We start from the raw sequence: 19,771 nt of genomic DNA, 5'->3' as shown, positions 1-19,771 counted from the left end.
TGATCCTCTTCTTTACCATTCTGTAAAAAAATAATAATAATTTAAAATAATTAAAATATATATAAATCACACGATATCTCTCTATCAGCGATTCTCAGTGGTTTTGCTTCTGGACCCACATTTTACTAAAATAATGACATCACTTTACTTTATAAAATTGTTTTCCTTCCATAGGTAAGGGAATTTCATTCAAATCAAATACTGACATGAAGTAATATTAGCATGAATTGCACAAATGTATATTATTACACATCATATTACTAACATAATGCAAGATAAATACTAACAACACAAGTGCTATTTAAAGCAACCTGGAGCCCAGCGTTATATCACCTTGAGCCAAGTGAAGTGTTTCATGAATGATTGAAATGAAAAACAAAGGTGTTCTAGAGAATTCAGGTATTTGGAAGACACATGAACCAGAACTGAATTTCATTTCATTGTAATGTGAAAGATTCACTCTTCTTTTAATGAGCGTCATCAGCATGTTTTCCCATAGACGGATAATTGCTAGCTGACTAACTGACTGAAATCAATAGAAATAATTCACTGAATACAGTGAAATATAGACAAATAAAGAAGTGTGAAGTCCGCACACTGAAAATTACTGCTCCAAAAGAATTAATTCAAGCAACGTTTCGACCCTCAGGTCTTCATCAGGCACAATGAGTGAACAATTCAATGATGAAGTCCTGAGGGTCGAAACGTTGCTTGAATAAATTCTTGTGCGGACTTCACACTTCTTTATTTGTCTGTATCATTCAGTTGTGTTGCACCTGCGCCCAATCTGGGTGTTTGGGATGTGCACACCATTTTTGTATTTTTGATTCTACAGTGAAATATAAACATGGGTCTAACCTTGCTATAATTGCAAAACATTCGTTTACGTATATATGTCAAATTGAAACTGATTTCACACAAAGGAGTTCACAGAAGATCTTGCCTGTTTGTGCAAGTAATGTGGTCAATGTTCACGGCATCAGTGATAGATGCTTCTACTGGAGAGTCAATGTTGAAATTAACTTGAATTTCATGTTGAAATGAACTTGGATTTTGCTTTGTCACAGAAAATGCACTGATTGGGAAACAAGAAGGAAAACCTTCTTGGTGCTCCTTCAGATTGAATTGACAGAGATTTGACAGAGACCTTTTTCAATGATGATGATTCTCCAGATGTAGAAGCCTTTGACACTTGTAAACGATTTATTTTCCCTGTAAAGCTTTTATAGCAGTATTGGTGATAGCCAATTGTATCCAAAGGCAAGTCCTCTAATGTTAATGGAATCTGTTCACAAATATCCATCATGCGGTGAACTGGCTGCTCGGACATCTCGGATACTGTGCAGATATGATAGCTTCTTGCTTTCCGAAAGCCTGTGATTATAGTAAAAACTGTTAAAAATTACTTTAAGTTATACAAAGGTATATCTTAATTATAGTTTCAAATACTTACTGAAATTGTTCCAAAAGCGAGAACAGTGGGAGATGGTGATCTGCAGGTACCAAGCAACGGACACCAACTGCAAAGCCCCAACATTCACAAACTGGCAGTTAATCAACTTTATGGACCTTTTTGGATTTTTTTCTGTAGTTTATTATACATTTTTTAAAGTTAATTTGCTTTGTTTTGTTTACTTCAAAAGTAAAGCTATTTTCATTTTCTTCAGGTTCAGGATAGGTTCAGTAAAAGGTTAAAATAAACCCCATTTCAGGCTGCAATTAGTATAATAAAAACATTGTCAAATTAGCTTTTTTTTTTTTTTTTTTTTTGACCATAGATGGTCAAGATGTTGTAAAATATAACAAATAACAATTTCCCTGGGTCAGAATTGTAAAGAAAAATGTGTCCATTTGTCTCTGTGGTTTTTTTATATAAAAAGTTATGCCACTTTATATCATATTTAGATTTTTTTGGGTTTGGTGCAAAGGGTTAAACATAAAGCATTTAGGACATTATTTCAGCTTGGTATATTTAATCTTAAAATAGACACTTGAATGATAAAGAAATAACAGATTGTGAAATGTTCGCAAAAGAAAAGAAATCGCAATGGATATAGTAAAGCAAAACATAATGCAAGTAGCCTACATTCAGCTTATTTTACAAGATCTCATATATCTTGTTAAATCTGATTTATGATTTGTTTGATTTATGTTAAAATCCTTTAAAATAACAGTTATAGGAATACATTGTATTATTAAATAATTACAATCCTTTTTTTAAATATAAAAAGTTCTGTTTTGTTGTTTTATTAACACTTTTTGCTTTCACTGTTTGCCTATTGCCTATATCTTGAAAGATATATGTATGTTCATGTGATAAATGGCATTAAGTCAAGTCAAGTCAAGTCAAGTTTATTTATATAGCGCTTTTCACAACACAGGTTGTATCAAAGCAGCTTCACAGTAATAAATTAGAACAATGTTTGTTTCTAGTGGAACGTCTACGTTTGGTAATGCTGATCAATAGTATCGTTGATTGATTAATTAAATTAAATATCCCCAAATATCCCCAACTGAGCAAGCCAAAGGCAACAGTGGCAAGGAACCGAAAAACTCCATCAGGTGACCTAATGGAGAAAAAAAAAAACCTTGGGAGAACCCGGGCTCAGTCGGGGGCCAGTTCTCCTCTGGCGTTTATGAACTAGAGGTCGGATTTAACTGTAGGATTAAAAGTATTATATGAATGCCTGGCTGAAGAGATGCGTCTTTAATCTAGTTTTTTAGCATTAAAACATCTTATGAACATCCTTTTAATGGTGAATTCCTAGTTTGGACACTAGACGGTGGTCTAATACAGTATGCATACTGCTTGTAGTATACACACACTTTATGTATTAATAAAATATCAGACAATTTATCCATCTCATTGTTCAACATGGAAGTAATGTGTTTTCTGTGAATGTGCAAGACTTTATTAGCCACGATTTATTAGCAGCTACCCTGAAGAATATCAAAGTAAACCAGCTTGTTTATAATTAAGACAATACATTAACATATATGTTTAGAAGCATCAGTTTTCAATATCGAGCAGCATAACAAGCTGTTTTATACAGCTAAAAATAACTTGGAAGTCAGACACATTAAAATTACAAATGGCCGTGCCCACTCTTATCTAAAAATAAGGTGATAAGTGTGAGATGTGGTTCTTACAAATATAGGCTAATAATAAATAGCATGGGAAACAGCAACAGTTATTATAGTGACATTACTTAAAAAATAAATGACAAAATTAATTTAGAATTTATTTTACACTCTTTGAAGATATTTCAAGAAGTGAACATTAACCGTTTAGAAACAGTATGATGCTTGACAAAGCAAATACCACATTTATTCTGGGTGGGAATGTGATTAATCCCTCTAGTGGTCGTGTTGTTATATTTGTATTTCTAAGGATCTTTGGGATGCAGAGAGGATGTAGCAATAGATGGGAACATGCACGTTTGATGCAGGATATTATATACATTTGGAAGAACATGGAAGAAACAATTTTAGTCCTGTGCTCCGGACATGAATGATTCCTAAAATAATGTGTGTTGTTGTTGAGATGTGCAAGAGGCTTCATCAACATATTCACATGTAAAATCAGATAACCGAAGGAAGCATTAAGGATAACCATGTACATATGAAGAGGATAAATAAAAATAAAAGACACATGATAAAGGGTTAATAATACAAATATGGGGGGTGGGGACTGAGTCATGTGGATTCTGGTAAGAAATGCAAGGGGGGATTTTCCTATAAATCACATGACAGGAGAAGCAGCATATATACACACCCACCGCAAACGACAGAAAAAAACAATCTGTATCTTTTGAGATGAAGGTTTGCATGGCCCCAACATGCTTCTTGAGGAAAAATGCCTTGACAACACAGTTCAAATCTGTGTATCGATAAGCCAGTGAGTATTTGTGCATTATGAAAAACCATAGCTAGCTACATAACAATTAAAGACTGACAGGAAGCATGTTGTGTGTTCCAGACTGTCGTGAACGCGTTCATGACCGTTTGCCGAGGGTGTGGTTTAAAGGTAGGCTAATAATGTTGTTAATAATTTTCACTTATAATATCTACGGGTAGACCTATTTTTATTTATTTTTTCCTTTAGGTTTTTTTTTAACTCTTAAAGTGTCTTGTTACTGTTATTGATTTGCCTTATATGAATGGCAAGGACCACGCACAGTTTCTGCTTAAAATATTCTTTTTTTCATCATGGCTTACTGTTCTAAAAAAATATCTAAATTTTATTTTTGGGTGAACTTTGCCTTTAAGGTCATTTACAGGTATTACCAAATCAGTTTGCAGTCTTTTGTATATCTAAGCTGACATTTTTGCTTGGTGTTTTGTAGGAACTGGAAGATAATGGATGATAGTGATGAAGCAAATGAATTCAACTTGACAAACATGGACCCTGAGGTAATTTGCACGTCATTTCGATGTGATAATTCTTTAACACCAATAGCAGGGGTGCTTTTTATCCCAAAACCGAAAATCGTTGGGACCATATTATATATTTTGTAATTTTAAATATTCTCATTTGCTATATATATATCTCATTTCCCCCAAACTTGTAATTATCAATATTTAAATGCAGAATCACTAATTAAATTAAACAACACAAAAAAAGGGGGAAATAGCCCTATATTAAAATATTAAACATCAATATACCAATATATTATTCTTCATTCAGTTCTATACAACATACTCAGATTTAACAGATTTATTTTTGACTAATTATCAATATAAAGTATAGTCATACAAAGCTATTATTACCAGAGCATGTGATCAGAGCAGGTCATTTTACCATTGTTGCCCAGCATGGCTATACCAGCTCAGCAAACAGAAGTCTACAACTAAGAAATTTCACATTATTTGAACGGTCTTTGCTTTTCCAGTGCATGATCGGTAACCTACATGATTGGAATGTTTATTATGGGGGTAAATTGATGCCAAAAGCATTGAAAATGGACAGACTAAAAGTCAAAAATAGACATTACAATTTGTAAACACAAAACACAATATACGAATAGATTAAAAATCCGTAAACAAACTCTTTGTGATCCACAAATATAAAGCATGATCTACAAAAAGATAAAAAAATCCACAAATAAACACATCCTGATTCACAAATAGAAATCAGTGACTTGTACTTGAAAACCAGAATTTGAATGAATGTAAAGTGACTTGTTTGCAGGTGAAGATCATGTTCTGTTTGTAGATTGTGTCACATTTGTTTTCAGAATTCTGACACTGTTGTTTCGCTGTTGTGACAAAATAATGCCATAATTATTGAAAATTAAGAGACTATGAGTCAAAAATGCATATTACAATTTGTAAACACAAAACAAGATCTACAAATAAATTTAAAATCTGCAAACAAACTCCTCATAATCTGCAAATGTAAAACAAGATCTACAAATAGATAAAAAATCCACAAACAGACTCTTCATGACATACAATTATATAAAATGCGATCTAAAATAGATTTAAAATCCGCAAACAAACTCTTTATGATATAACATGTAGCGTTTATACGCCCGTATAAATCGAATTAATTATTATTCATAACGAATTATGATCAATAATTAATAATTTAATTATTTTCAGAATTTACTGTAGCAGAATCAATAGTATGATCAGTCTATCAGTTCATCCAATGAACAGAAAGCATAAACAGTTATTAACTCTAGGAAATATAATATCTTCCTGGCCAAGAAAGAAGAATCCCCAGCTAACAATAAATTAAGAAATAATCAAGGGTAAAAGCATAGGTAACTTTGATCGAAGTTCAAGACAATAAATTCGTAAGCAGATACACAAGTAATCTCTTTTCAAATACAAACAATACTTTATTGATTATATACTAACACATAAAGCTAATCTCTAACACACACACACACACACACACACACACACACACACACACACACACACACACACACACACACACACACACACACACACACACACACACACACACACACACACACACATTCATACGAGTTGCAGAAAGGAAGAGAGTGAGGAAAGAGTGAGATGATGATAAGTGAGATGATGAAATCTCAAGATTCTATATGCACTTAAGACATGACCTGGAACGAACCATCAATCATTAATTTAACCCTTCTATCGTTTTAAGCAGGTTATTAAATTTATATCAATGCACCAGTTAAAATTTGAGTCTGGAGGTACTTGCATCTTTGCTTTTCCTTTTGGGAATTCCTTTGGTGAGCGTCAAAGGGGATTTCCCTCGTTCGTCGGCTGGCCTCCTCGTGCTTGGATAAATGTCTGTGGCGTGGATGTAGGATGGTTGAAAAGTCTTTTAAGTGGAAAGCGTGCGTTGCAGCCGTGAATCGTGGACCGAAACTTTGCAGCAAAACTTAACTTAAAACCGAGACTTTCAATCGGAAAAGAAAGAATAACACAAAGAAAGAAAGAAAATGAGATACGGAAAGTAGCTAGATGACTGGAATGGAATCTAACCCATCTGATCTTAATTTGGGTTGATCTGCTTGTCTGTTACATGGTTAATAAAACCATCGTCCGCTGTCTCCGTCTTTGCTCTGCACTCGTGGAGAGCTCTTCTCTATCAGGACATTTTTGAACGAACTAACTTCTCACCCCTCAACGCTCTGCACTGGTTTTTAAAAGGTTTTTAAAACAAAAAAGGTTTGTTACCTTACCAATGAAGTCCTGACTGTTGCTTTGTTTGCAAAGTCATAAATCATGTCTTCCCTGGGGGGTTTCTCTAATGAAACTAAAAGACCAGATGCAACATTTTAGGCATGATTTCTAATTATCAGAATATGAAACATTTTACACAGATTTAATTCTAGTCATCTTGCTAGTTGTGTTCGTAAGATAGCATTGATATGAAACAGTACACTCTTTCATTCACATGTCTAATAATTATAATTATAACAATTACATGAATTATATGGGATCAAAGCATATTAAACGGACACATATATCGTAGAAACACATAAAATGATGTATGATGTTTTTAAGTCCGTTGAAAATTGTTCTTGAATGATTTTATGGATTTTGATAGGTAAAGTCTTTTTGGTGTGTAACGTTTAGACATTCCAATCTGAGGTCATGGATGGTTCCTGCTGAAGAGAGGTTTTGTTCATCTCTCATGGGACCAAGATGGGGTCCGTTGGCCGCAGGGGTCAGCAGTACCATTTTCTGAACTGATCCGTCTTGCAAAACTATCAAACGTTGACCAGTTCTCCATTCAGTTAACCAATAAAAGTCTTTGGTTAGCAGACTTTCTGGAGACTGTGAATGATTCATGGCTCGGGGTTGGGTAATTTGAATCTGGAATGTGAGGACTCTTGTGTGAGACCTTGGTCTCTGTCTTTCTCTTAATCAATCAGTATTTTGGCAACAAATCTAACTTTGTCCATTCATTATTTCGTTAGTATTGGGGGCTCTTTTAATTAGTCAGACCGGTGATGCCGGATGACCAGATGGATGAGGATCATGAGAAGTTCTGAACAAATTTTCCCCTTTGTTCGGCAGGAAGTAGAGAGTTTGAATTAATTTTCTGGAAGAAAATTAATCTGTGGTTGGTTTCTTCTCATTGTCGTTACAATGATTCACAAATAGAAATCAGTGACTTGTACTTGACAACCAGAATTTGAATGAATGCAAAGTGATTTGTCTGCGCATGAGGGTCATTAGGCTATTTGTTTGTAGATTGTGTTGCGTTTGTTTTCAGAATTTTGACAACTGTTTCGCTGTCATTTCCCATTAAAAATCTACAAATGCCCTCCTCACAATTTGCAAACAAACACAGTCTAACTTGTATTTTCAAACCACTGTAAAAAGACATTCTTACACATTCTGTGCAAAGCTTAGCATACAAGTGTTGAATCTGTGTTTGCAGATCACAGGGCATTCACAGATCCCTCTGCACGCGTTTGCAGATCACCGGGCATTCACAGATCCCTCTGCACACGTCTACAGATCTTTTTGGCACTATCTTTCCGCAGAGTGTGTGCCTATGATCCACACGTGTAGTCAGCCAATCAGGGGTATTGCTTCAATGTGATGTCACGCCCCCTCAATAAGCCCTTTTCAAAATAAGAGCTGACACTTCTTGGATGGGTGGGCTGGGCTCACTGCCATTTACCGTTGCCGGTGTTGTACCGAAATCCGACTCCCCGGACAAATCGCACTGCCCTTCGCGTGCACGCGCGAGCGAGTTTAAATGCACTTCCTTTGCTATATCCGTTTATCGATCAATTTTTCACACAGCAAGCACCCAGGTCCTGCATGGAAGCTTTGTCTACACTTAAATAAAAAAACAGAAAGTGAACTAGTGTGGATAAAAGATGCAAAAAACAAACAAACAAACAAAAAAGCATGGCAGATCGATTCAAACTATAAACTTCGACGGGTAAGGAATGAAGCTACCAGCTATCAAAACAAAACTGTTAATTTCACTTAATTTAACTGAACTTATCGTTTGTGTGTTAAACACGCTGTGGTATAGGAAAATATTGTATTACTCTCCCCATTGCACATGAATGTCATTAAAAGTGTCAAAAGTATCAAAATGTCATATTTAACCTTTTTTCACGAAGATAGGCTTTAAGAGTTCATCAAATACATATTGTATATATATGAGGCAAATACCTGTCTTTTTGTTTGTTTGTTTTTTGCTTAATTGCATCTTAAAAATAGGTTGTTTTTTTTTTACTGATAATTGACACTTAATTGATTGTGTGGTGACAAAAGCATTTGTTTGTAACTTCATTATGATGGGTTTCCCAGGGGGAGTGGTATTTTCACAGCATTAAAATACGGACTGGTGAAATCACACTCCCCTCAAAGCCTAGGACGGTCATCATGGTACTTTAACTCGTCGTCACGGTAGGCCTACTTTACCTCGATGCCGTGGATTCAAATAATTTAGCTAATGAATATGAACGTGGATATTGCATATGCATATCTGTAAATAAACATATTCACATAAATTGGTAAACTTGGAACTTTTAACACAACTGCAGTAGCCTACTGAATTTTAAACAAAATACAATTTAAAAATATTTTGTTGTGTGTATTAGAAGTAAAACTAGTAAAATTATGTATTCTTTATTATAGCTTAATTCGGTTATTCTGTTCTATTAAATAATTTAACTAAATCCTGATAACACGGTGTGTATGAGCTGTAGGCTACACTGTCAGAAATAGGGGTACAGTAGGAGTCCATTTCTGTCCCCCAAGGTACAATCTACACTTACGTACCCCATAGGGCTTATTATTGGACCTGAAGGTACATATATGTACCTTTTTGAGGGTCAAAAAGGTACATATATGTTCCCAAGCACTAAAAGGTACATATATGTACCATTTCTTTTAAAGTTTAAGGTACAATATCAAGAGACAGCCTCTGCTAAGCCAATTTTAGTTTTTTTGTTGTTTAAAGGTTTTAATGATACCTTAATTATTTAAGGTAGATTTTAACTTATCACTATATTTGAGTAGCCTTGAAAAAAAGGAAATAAAAGTTTAAGTCAATTTGCTGATATTAAGCAAAAATTCCAGTGTAAAATGAACTCTCCTGGGAGTTTAAATGGCTCCAGACTCAAGAGTGTTAAATTGTTAAAATATGAGTGTTAAATTAACACTCAAGAGTGTTAAAGTTAATGAGCTCATTACGTGATTCATTGAGTGATGATTGACCATTATTGAAGACACCTGATGTTAACAAGCAGAATAGCTAAATCTCAATTTTTTAAGAGACCATTGTGGTGATCAGTGTTTGCTTTAGTTGGGCTCTTGACCCTTAAAATGCTAACATTAGATTTTGTTTGGCTGTTGTATCTGAGTTATAACTGCCAAATGAACAAAAAGAAAAGTTGATCAGGTGGTGTTGGTTATGTTTTGACATAATCATAATTTGACCTGAATCAATGAACTCATTCAGAGTCTAATCTTTGACTAAAAAGTATATTGTTGATTACAGCATCACTGTGATTCCACAGCATAAGGTCCAGATTTTTCTAAATAATCTAAAGGATTTCTTAAAAGTTGTTCTGATAAAACAAAATCTTTCTTTTAGGCACACACAGACATCAAGAATGAGTGTATAAAATCTCAACAATGGTGACAACAGAATATTCAATTAGGGAAAGGAAAGTACTAAGACAATTCAGATCACAATTTATTCATACCGCAATGCATGATGGGAGCCATGAATGAGTTTTGATTGGTGGCACCCAGAATGCACTGCAACATGCTTTATTATTGTCACCATTGTTGAGATTCACAGGCTGATTAATGATGTCAGTGTGTCAAAATAGTTTTCAAAGTATTTTAATCAGAACGACTTTTAAGAAATATTTTGGATTATATTGAAAATGCTTAAAATCATTTGCTGTAGAATCACATGGCTATTGTAATCAACAAGGTAGACATAACTCTAAATGAGATATGTATTTTAGGTCAAATTATGATTATGTTAAAACATAACCAACACCACCTGATCAACTTTTCTATTTGTTCATCTGAGAGTTGTAACTCAGATACAACAGCCAAACCAAATCTAAAGTTAATGATTTAAAGGGCATGTTGCAGGTTAGAGTACCCAGTGAGCCAATGTACAGAAAAATAATGTAGGAACTAGATTTAAATATAAACATATACTTATAAAACACTATTTAGGCTTCTGGAGTCGTTTTTGTGAGGAAAATTTTACTTCCGCATTTGAAAACCGCCGAACCAGAAGTGACGTCACATGAGGTAGAGCGGTCAAAGTAAACAATGGATCGCAATGACAGCTCGGAAAGCTGGGGGAATTGTAGCCTAAATATTTACCCGTATCATATATATAATTCATATTTAATTGATATATATGATGATATCCTATAATTATGAGCCTGATATGAAGCCCAAGTGAGCAGGACAGGCCAGGTTTAGACAGAACAACGGTGAGTTGTGGTGTGAGGAGAACAGGGCGAGAGAACAGTGTTAGCTTTAGCCGACGATATGTAGCCTATAACACTATGATCAGATCACAATTGTACTAGGGCTGGGTACCGAGTTCGATACTTTTAGGTACCGACCGAATTGCCTCGATACTATCGAGTATCGAAAAAATGACATGTTGTTCGGTTCCAGATTTCGATACCTAAGGAGTTAACTCGTCAACGTCAGTGCTCAAACAAATACATATGAAATGCACAACGACACACATAAAGCTGCTCACGCACATACACGCAAACTTTACACACACGAGACGCGCGGAACTATTTGCGTAGAGTTTGCACATACTCATATGAGAGGCGCGCGAGCACACACACAAACTCGCGTCGCGACGCGCACATACTCAATGAGACGCGAGCACACACACAAACTCTCCGCGCACATATTCATATGAGACGCGAGCACACACACATAATACCTTAAAGATGGGGAAAAGTCAATCAAAAGTGTGGCTACATTTCTCCAGGCTCGATGCCAACAGCGCGCGATGCAGTATTTGGGGAAAATAATTGCTGCAAAGACCGGTACCACGACAAATATGATGAAGCCCTTGACAGAGCACGGAGTAAACATAAGAGCAGAAAGTTGCTCCGTCTTTGACTGGTAAATGAAGAGATACCTTGTTGATCACTCTGACAGTGTTAATATTGCAATAAATAATAACCTACTGAATGTAGCCTACACTGCCGTTCAAAAATGTGTTGGTTAGTCAGAATTTTTTTTTCCAGTAAGGATGCATTAAAGTGATCAAAGGTGACATTAAAACGTGTAGCCTAATGTTACTAAATATTTCGTTTTTAAATAAATGCTGTTCTTTTGACATTTCTATTCATCAAAGAATCATGAAAAAATGATCATAGTTCAAAATATTAAGCAGCAAACTGTTTTCATATTTCTGAAGGATCATGTGACACTGAAGTAATGATTTTGAAAATTCAGCTTTGACATCACAGGAATAAATTACATTTTGAAATATATTCAAATAAGATTTTAAATTGTAATACTACTGTATTTCACAATATTACAAGTTTTACTGTATTTAAAAAAAAATCAGCTTTGGTGAGCATGAGCTCTTTATAAAACATTTTTTGTTCCTTTGTGCTTTTTTTGTTCCTTTGTGCACTGGCTAAGGAGCATGAGTCAAACTGAAAAAATAAAACCAAAGTTTTTCTGAGGTAATGTGTTATGTAATCTTGTTAAAAAGGATTTAATAAAATTGGTATCGAAAAAAGTATCGTTAGGAACCGGTATCGAAACTGAGGTATCGAAATTGGCACCGGATCGAAAGATTTTGAACGATACCCAGCCCTAAATTGTACAGATTATTATCATCATGTATCAGGCAATAGCAAAGCTAGTATTTAGACCCTTACCTGCATGTGTTGTGTGTGTCAGCCATTAGGAGACAGTTTCCAGAGGAAGAGGGACTTAATAAAGGCTTTGAATTAACCTATTTGGTGACGATGAATAAAAAAATGATCACAATCACAACTGTCTTACTGTATAAAAACTTTATATCTAGAAACAGCCAACACAAACATTAAAGTCGGTTTGTACAGATTGAAAATGAATTATAGAACATAATATTTATAAAAATTAAATAATAGGCTATTTATAATAATAAAAAGTGTCGGCTGCAGACTAATAATATTTACACATAAATGCATTACATTACAAGTTTATGTAGGATATGTTAATGAATTAAATTAAGACAAGGCACATTTTGTAAAACATATGTACAATAAGTGATCTCTGACGGATCCGTGACCGTCATGTTTCCTGCCGGAACCACATGCTGACGACGGACCGTCACCGGGCGACCCGATGAATGAGCCGGGACAGTGTGCACATATCGCCGGGATTATAATTATTCGGTCTATAGTGAACGCTACACACTACCGCGTTTTTCAAAGCAGAAGCAGAAGTGAAGTCCCGTCTCTTATCCGGCACAAAACGCACACTGGCACGGAAGATCGCACCGTCTTTTTTCTTATTCGGAAACCTGTGGACTCGATGTCCTGACAGGCCATAATTCACAATCATTTACCACGACGATGATTAATTGAAATACAATAAGCACCGAAAACACAGTGAATCATGACCGCTCCAACTGAATACCAATCTATCTCTGCACTGAGCGCGAACGCAGAGCCAAACGACTACCTCATGTGACGTCATATGATGCGATGGTGGAAAAAAGCGCTTTTTCAACACGGTCAAGGAAACGGTCACGTTTTCTATTGAATTTGCGCCCTTATGTCTTGCAAAACAATTTTTAATCCTGCATTTACTTTTCATATGGTATTTTCATATAAGGTTATATTAATAATATAAAAAAAAAAAAAAAACCTGCACCATGGGCTTTAAGGGTCAAGAGCCCAACTAAAGCAAACACTGATCACCATAATGGTGCGTTCACACCGGACGCGAATAGCACGTCAGACTCGAGTGATTTCAATGTTAAGTCAACGCAAAGACGCGTTACGCGCGTAAAAAATTCCTGCGGCGCGAATGACGTGTTTAGTGCGTCGTGGTAGCCGCGAATTCGCCTCATTCGCGCATCAAGTTCGCGCAAATTGAGCGTCTGGCGTGTTAAGCGCGTTACGCGCAAATGATTTTATTAGTGCTTTTTGTGCATTCACACGTTTGACGCGAATTCGCGTCTGCCGCCCGATTTGAAAAATCTGAACTTCTGCGTCAATTCGCACCCCGTTAACCAATCAGGAGCCTGCTTGCTGCATCACGTGGTGAACTGACAGTTTATAATGTTATTTTATGTTTGGCCTCAATAAATTATTTTTTAATATGACTAAAATGCACAACAAAGCAAATCTTTCACATAAAAACTCAATTTCAATATGATAAATACTCATTTTTTGATGAATGATATTTATTCCATATCTATTCTAGATTATATGAAACTTTATTAATCTAATGTAAAGACAACAAACATAATTTAGTGTATAAAAACAAAAAAAATAAATCACAGGACAGGTTTCACTTTTGGAGGCTGGCTCCATTTATTATCAAAACAAAAATAAATGAAAGATTAGGTGGTTGCGGGCGAGGGTGAACCACGCGCCGGGCTGTACAGCGCAGGCTCGTCAGGCAGCGACCACTCGAGGCCGAAGCTTATACGGCCTACGCTGTCCTCGTCAGCGTCCTCACCGTTAGGTCCACCAAACCTACCTCCTGGAGGTTTGGTGGACCCGAGTACAGCGACGATGTCCCCTACGCTGCTGTTTCTGCTCTCCAGAGTATATACGAGCGGTGAATCTCTCAATTAATGCTAATGCTAATGCTCGATAAACATCTAAAAAAAGATGGCCGCCAACAGGTTTCGAAACTTTCGCCTCTGACGCGTGTGACGCACGTAAATTTCGATTCAAACTTTTGATTTTACGTGCGTCAATTTCGCTCTTGACGCGCGAATGGCTACACTCACAAGTTAAAATTTCAATTAAAAAAAATCATATATTACCTTCAATCTCAAAGTTATGGAAGCTTGTTTCCGCCACAGAATAAAACATTTTAAAAGATAATTGCGACTATATATCACGCAATTCTGATATAAAGTCATAATTATCTTTTAAAATGTTTTTATTTTTTAAAATGACTTTATATCACGTATATCATATATACATTTTAATAATGATTTTAATAAACAATAAATGAAATTAGCGCAGAATGCGTGATAAATTTGTCCACCTGACTATATGTTAATTAATCCCCCAAAACTGATGGGTCGTGGTGGGGGTTTAGCTACTGTTTGTAAGCAGCAGTATAAATGTCACCGTTTATCGGCCGCATGTTACTTGAGCTTTGAGGTTCAGTTATTAAGACTTGAGTTTTATAAGTCTGTTTTGGGAGTAGTTGTTTATCGACCTCAAAGTATAGACAAGTTTTTATTAAGGAATTTTCCGAGTTCTTATCCACTATTTTATTATTGTCTGATCATATTTAACTTGTTGGGGATTTTAACATTCATATCTGCTGCCCTGGGAAGCCTTTGGAGAAGGAGTTTTCTGATCTGATGGTCTCATTTAATTTTATACAACATGTATTTGGTCCCACACATGAAAAAGGACATACTTTGGACCTTGTTTTTTCTTTAGGTCTGTCTATCTGTGATGTTGTTGTAAATGATCACTGTATTTCAGATCATTTGCCTGTTACTTTTAATGTAAATGTGCAAATTGAGAAGGTGGAGCATCAGCTTTCTTATATATGCTCCCGTACAATCACTCAGTCTACACCTCAGGCGTTTGGTGATATTTTTATTACTCTTTCTGATGTATCATGGCCTGAGTCTGTAGCTATTACGGCAGATCCAGATGAGTTACTTATTGCTTTTAATTCTGTGTGTTCTGGAGTTTTAGACTCTGTTGCTCCATATAAGATCAAGCATAGTAAGGTTAATCATCAGCCGTGGTTAAATGAACAAACTCGGGCTCTTAGACAGCAGTGTAGGTGAGCAGAACGGGTTTGGAAAAAGGATAAACTTATGATCTCTCAACAGATTTTACGTGATTTACGTATGAGAAGGCTGTAAAGGATGCTAAATCAGCATTTTTTTCCAAAATTATATCACAGCATTCAAAATCACCTAAAATTTTGTTTCAATCTATTAATAGGTTTCTAAACTCAAACACTGTCTCAATACTACCATCCACTGAGTGTTGTGAGAAGTTTTTAAATGTCTTTTTAGACAAAGTTAACACAATTAGATCTGGTTTTCATTTATTTATTTATTTATTATTACAGGGACAGTGCATATTAATAAACATTTCTGCCAATATGCCAGAGTTAGCCAGAAGGCTATTTTTCATCTGCAGTCCCCGTCATGACTGGAATGGCTTGACAAGAGATATTTTAAAAAATGTCAGCACGTTTGATAAATTTGATTTGGTTTCAATTAAGGATATTAGTCTTATTATTGGTAAGTTGAAACGCCCAGCTGCTAGTTGGGATGTTTTGCCTTTTGATTTGTTGGCTGCGACTTTCGATTACACTGGGCCTTGTATTACTGCTATTGTTAATTGCAGTCTTTATACAGGCACTTTTCCTTTAAGTTTTAAGCAGGCGGTTATTCAGCCCCTTCTTAAAAAGCCCACTCTTGACCCGTTGGATTTTAAAAATTATCAGCCCATTTCAAAGCTGCCTTGTATCTCTAAAATTTTGGAAAAGGTAGTTTTATCTCAGTTAAGTTCTTTTTTGGCTAGAAACGAGGTGTTAGATGTATTTCAGTCTGGTTTTCGAGCAGGACACAGTACTGAATCAGCTTTACTGCGAGTCTCAAATGATCTATTAGGCTAATATTGCAGACTCGGGCAATACTGGGGCTCTAATCATGATGGATCTTAGTGCAGCTTTTCATTTAATTGATCACGATATTCTTACTAATCGTTTGGAACACGTTGTGGGGCTGAGAGGGACGGTTTTAAAATGGTTTTCCTCATATTTAAGGGGGTGTTCAATTTCTGTCAGGGTTGGGGATTTTTCCTCCGGGTCAGTTTCTCTGGATTGTTGAGTACCTCAGGGTTCAATTCTGGGACCTATTCTCTTTTCTCTGTTTTTGCTGCCTTTAGGCCAAATTTTCAAGAAATATGGTATATTTTATCACCTATATGCCGATGACATTCAGATTTACTTACCGATTGGAGCTGGAGGATCAAGCCCTAATTTATCCCTGGTTGCTTGTTTAAAGGAGGTGACTAGTTGGTTAGAGCAAAACTGCTTGCAGTTAAATGCCAGCAAGTCTGAAGTCATGGTGTTTGGGATGAAGAAGGATGACAGTGGTTTAACCGATTTTCTTGGTATATGGGAAACATACGTTCAGCCTAAAATAAGAAATTTAGGTGTAATTTTTGACTCTGCTCTTATGTTTGACCATCAGGTTAAAAATGTGGTAAAAAATTGTTTTTATCAGTTAATTAAATCTTTTTTGTCTGTTCCTGATCTGGAAACAGTGATTCACGCATTCATTTCCTCGCGCTTGGATTACTGTAATGCTCTATATGTAGGAATTAGTCAATCTCTTATTTCAAAATTGCAGCTGGTTCAAAACGCTGCAGCGAGGCTCCTTACTGGTATTAAGAAAAGGGAGCATATTACACCAGTTTTGAAAAGGCTTCATTGGCTCCCTGTGAAATATCGGATACAGTATAAGGTTTTGTTATATGTTTATAAAGCTGTTCACGAGTTGGCTCCAGATTATATCAAGGATTTGGTGCTTATGAACTCTGGTAGATCTCAAAGGTCCTTTAATTGTTTATTGCTCTTTGTTCCAAGAACTCGTCTTAAAACTAAACGGGATCAAGATTTTTCAGTCGTTGGCCCTAGACTGTGGAATGCTCTTCCCCCTGATATTAGATCTGCACTGTCAGTTGATGTTTTCGTGTGAAAACGTATTTGTATTCTGTTTCTTTTAATTCTTGACTCTGTCATTGTATATTATGTTTTTGTATGTTTTTTCTTGCTTTTAGATGTACAGTCCTTTGGTCTACGCGCTGTAGTAGAAAGGGCTATATAAATAAATGAGACTTGAGACTTGAGACAGAATGAACTAATGAACTTTGTGTTGATGTCTGTGGTTGAGTCGAGGATAAAAGGCTACTTGCACAACTACTTCTGCGTTACTTATTACTATTCTGGAGTTTCTGGAGTTTCTATAAATATATTTTCTTTCCAAATGTGCATTCTGAATAATAAATAGGCAAAATATATTTCCCCTCTAACCTGCAGAAGTCCAGTGCTGGACATATTATGCCCCTTTTCATAAGATTAATATAATATATGTAATGTAATGTAATGTACTTTATTTATATAGCACCTTACATCGACCGGTAGGTGAACCAAGGTGCTTTACAACAAATTAAACAACAATTTAAAACAACACACCAAAAAACAAGTACAGTAATAAATGATAAAATAAAAAGTAAAGTAAAAAATAAAGATAAATATAAAAAAATATAAAAGTGCCGCCACACTACTGGGTACTAAAAAGCCATTTTAAAAAGATGCGTTTTAAGTCTTGATTTAAAAAGGCCCAGATCAGTAACGATACGCATCTCACTAGGGAGTTTATTCCAGAGCTTAGGTCCAGAAACTGAAAAAGCGTGGTCTCCCCAGTGTTTAAGTTTTGACCTGGGCACTTCCAACATAAGTTGATTAGACGACCTCAAAGTCCTACTGTAATTGCGAATGGTCAGCATGTCTGATATGTAAGATGGGGCAAGGCCGTTAAGAGCTTCAAAAACAAACAATAAAATGTTATAATGAATTCTATAATGTACCGGGAGCCAATGGAGGGAATAAAGAATCGGAGTTATGTGCTCTCGTTTTTTAGTGCTCGTTAGCAGACGGGCAGCTGCATTTTGGACAAGTTGAAGACGGCCAACAGAGGACTGGGAGACACCAATACAAGGCATTGCAGTAATCCAGTCTGGAGCTAATTAGAGCGTGAATAGCCTTCTCAAGGTCATGACAGTTTAAAAAGGATTTTACCTTTGCCAGAAGGCGCAGTTGAAAAAAGCTCAACTTGACAACATTGTCAATCTGTTTGTTAAATTTAAAAGAACTATCAAAAATCACTCCTAAGTTCCTTACCGCCTGCCTGGTAGTTGAAGGCCAGGTAGGGTGGATTGCCCTAATGTGGGACATTTTTTGCTTTTCAGACTTTTCTAGAATATTACGATGTGAAGACAATACATTAAATCCACATCCAATACCTTTTTGGAATCCTCAGGGGGTTTTCTAATCAAATCAAAAGAGAAAATTCAGATAACCCATTCATAAGAGAAATTATAGACATATTAGTGCTCTTATTGAAAGTCGTCTGAGAAAATCTGGAGCTTCCTAATGTGGGACAGTTGTGTCCCCCAATGTGGGACACTGAAAAATCTATGATAAAAGACCAAAAATCACATTGATACATGTAGAATAGTAAAATCTTATTTTATTTTAGATTCACTGGAGAGTAGATTTAGGGAATTTAGGGAGATTTCAGTGCATTCCATGCCCTGGCCAACAGTCTCAGCTGAGGGACCCCACCATCCTCAACAATCTGCCTGTACTCCTCTATGGCTCTTTTCATCCTTTCCTGCCTCCACTGATTAAGTTTCTTTCTCTTATCCTTTCCCTGTTTCTGCATCTCTTTCTGCATCTGTCCCTGTCTTTCTCACCTTTGCCATTGTGATCTGAAATACATTTCATTGAATTAATCAGATGCATAAAATAAAGTGGAATGGCTTTATTGGTTTTCTGTGCTCAGATTCAGAGCTATTTTTCATGTTAAGTCAACTACCTACCTTTTACACACACATGACACACAAACACACACACACACACACACACACACACACACACACACACACACACACACGTACGTATGCATGCACATGCACACATACACACAAAAAAGAGCCTTCAAACCGCCCTCCAAGAATAAAAAAATTCACATGACTGTAAAAATCTGCATTAACAGTATTGTAATATTGCATTACAAGACTAAAACCATGTAAATAACCATGTTTGTCCCACAAACCATGCCCCACCACACATTTTTGACTCATTTAAGTACTGTCCCACATTAGGCTGATCATGCTGTCCCGGATTTGGAAACCACATTTCCTAATGTGGGACACTAGGAAATTTGATAAAAATATAAAATATATAGTTTATACACACAAAGTTAGACTATTTTTTGATGGACAAACATTTCATAAGCATATAAGGCTAAAAAGTAGCAGGATTGCTTTGTTTAAAATGTATTTAACTC

At 35.9% G+C, this 19,771-nt stretch overlaps 1 protein-coding gene and 1 long non-coding RNA gene across 3 annotated transcripts in view; both read left to right on the top strand.

Moving 5' to 3' along the window:
* LOC308701967 overlaps positions 1–19,771 on the top strand; it is a 756,660-nt gene that overhangs the window by 516,610 nt on the left and 220,279 nt on the right. The window lies entirely within an intron of this gene.
* The window catches only part of LOC308702017 (uncharacterized protein), a 67,883-nt gene continuing 51,856 nt past the window's right edge, over positions 3,745–19,771 (top strand). Inside the window, exons 1-3 of one of the 2 annotated variants that reach the window (XR_014031552.1) lie at positions 3,745–3,898; positions 3,980–4,027; positions 4,347–4,413. The gene's annotated coding sequence lies outside the window, so the exon portion shown is untranslated. Of the gene's footprint in view, positions 3,899–3,979; positions 4,028–4,346; positions 4,414–19,771 lie in introns of those variants that run through there. The other variant, XM_081384573.1, reaches the window with a different exon arrangement.

The sequence above is a fragment of the Scardinius erythrophthalmus genome (genome assembly GCF_964197995.2).
Source record: "Scardinius erythrophthalmus genome assembly, chromosome: 14".
NCBI classification, from domain to species: Eukaryota; Metazoa; Chordata; class Actinopteri; order Cypriniformes; family Leuciscidae; genus Scardinius; species Scardinius erythrophthalmus.
This window is presented reverse-complemented; position numbering and strand designations above follow the sequence as displayed.